At 36.4% G+C, this 2,164-nt stretch overlaps 1 non-coding gene across 1 annotated transcript; it reads left to right on the top strand.

The window, feature by feature from the left end:
• The first annotated feature begins 1,224 nt into the window (after positions 1 to 1,224).
• Positions 1,225 to 1,374, top strand: LOC115072694. Its single transcript, XR_003851724.1, has one exon. It is a non-coding gene; the product is annotated as a small nucleolar RNA SNORA62/SNORA6 family (small nucleolar RNA).
• Positions 1,375 to 2,164: the final 790 nt, after the last annotated feature.

The raw sequence follows: 2,164 nt of genomic DNA, 5'->3' as shown, positions 1-2,164 counted from the left end.
AATCTTTGTTTTGCTCAACAGTTTTAATTATACCCCCTCACCATACTTAGCAGTTCTTTCTCTTCCACTTCTGTCACTTGAAGCTGTTGTTTGCTCTTTCTGCTCCATCCTGGGTGCAGGTCCCAGAATCTTCTTCACTAATTTTTGTCCGTCTCATCAAGAAGATGTACTTATCAGATGACTGCTACCTAAAATATACATTGCACTAAATTTAAATCTCACATTTTAGCTCTACAAAGTATATTTACTTGGTCATGTAGTCTTTATAACTAATCTTGTTTATCTTCTAGTAAGATCAAAAGGTTAGCCATCAAAACTGGAAGTTTGCCTGAATATTTAAAAAAGATTTTTACATTTATTGATTTATTTGCGAGGGAGCACAGGTCAAAACAACTTGGGGGAGTCTGTTTTTTCCTTCTACCATATGGGTCCCAAGGACTGAACCCAAGTTGCCAGGTCTGATGACAATTACCTTGCTGAGACATCTTAGAGGCTCTGTTTAAATCATAATTTGCTTCAAAAAATGTAAAATGTTTTGGGAAATTAAGTATAAATAATAGTGACTCTTGAAACTTCAAGCAGTAGAGTGCTGAATTTAAAGTATTATTATATAGGAAAAAAACATATCGTACCAATAGTGTTCAGCTTATAAATATGTAGTACAGTATATAACGCATGATAAAATATGTTTGCTAAACAAATGAATGTTTTGTCTAAACAAAGGAGTAAAATTTTAAAAAACCATAAAAACAGTTAAGAATGATCGATCACCTTTGACAGGGCATGGTAGCGCACTCCTGTAGTTCCAGCACTTGGGAGGCAGAGTCAGGCAGATTTCTGTGAGTTCAAGGCCAGCCTGGTCTACATAGTGAGTTCCTGGACAACCGGGGCTAAAGGGAGACCATGTTTCAAAAAAAGACCAAAAACAAAACAAAAAAAAGTGATCACCTTTGAAGGAGATCATACTATTGAGACTTTCATATTATATTTTACAGGGGTATCCCATAAGTACATATTACTTTCTTGTGTATACAATAACACAATAAAAACTAATATTTTAAATTACCCTCATTATGAAGTTCATAAAAATAAAAACGTGCTTCAATAAATCCTTCCCAAGAGAAAAAAAAGTTCAATTAGACTATCATCTCAAAATAGTAGTATAAAAAGCAGCAAACCACACAACTGTTTACACAAAATAGAAATTATAAAAAATAAAGATGCCTTGTACACTATTAAAGCTCGGGGGGAGGCGAGCCTTGGCCAGTGAACTTCTGAGTGTCGGAAGTATGCTACATTGATGGCAGGATTTTCACTAACACCAGCAGAGCATGACTCTGAGACTGGAACTTGGTACTGATCGCTGCTACATAAAAAGAATAAAAATTTTTAAAAAAGAGGGCATCTGTAAAAGTGTTTAAAATGCAAGCTACAATGAAAAAAGGCAGTGCAAGGGTCATATATTGTTCAGTAGGAGTTTACTTAGCATGCACAAGGCTCTGGATTCTGTATCAAGTAGATATTTCAAAAAATGACAGGGGGAGCCAACAGAGTGGTGGCAGACATCTGGCAATGTCACCTGTAAGTCTAGCCCTCAGGAGGTGGAAGCAAGAGAATTTTAAGTCTGAGGCCAGCCTGGACCTTAAAAAAAAAAAAAAAAGGCATAACCAAGAAAATAATTAAACAGTGCTTTAAAAAATTAGTTCAATAAAAAATAAATATAGCCAGGTGTGCTGGTGCATGCTTTCAATCCCAGTACTTGGGAGGAAAAGGCAGGTAGATCTCTGTGAGTTCAAGGCCAGCCTAGTCTGCATAGTGAGTTCCAGGCCAGCTGGGACTATAGGGTGACCCTGTCTCAAAAAGACAACTTGCAACTCAAGACACTTGAAAAGCAAGAGCAAACGAAACCCAAACCCAGGAGACAAGAAGAAATAACAAAAATCAGGGCAGAAATTAATGAAATTGAAACAAAGAAAACAATACAAAGAATCAACAAATGCAAAAGCTGGTTCTTTGAAAAGGTAAACAAGATAGACAGACCGCTAGCCCAGTCAACAAAAAGAAGAGCACCTCCAGATCAATAAAATCAGAGATGAAAGGAGGAAACATCACGACAGACACAAGAAAGATACAGAATATTATAAGGGAATACTTTAAAAACCTA

Source organism: Nannospalax galili, unplaced genomic scaffold (genome assembly GCF_000622305.1).
Source record: "Nannospalax galili isolate Female #2095 unplaced genomic scaffold, S.galili_v1.0 scaffold26763, whole genome shotgun sequence".
In the NCBI taxonomy this organism is placed as follows: Eukaryota; Metazoa; Chordata; class Mammalia; order Rodentia; family Spalacidae; genus Nannospalax; species Nannospalax galili.
This window is presented reverse-complemented; position numbering and strand designations above follow the sequence as displayed.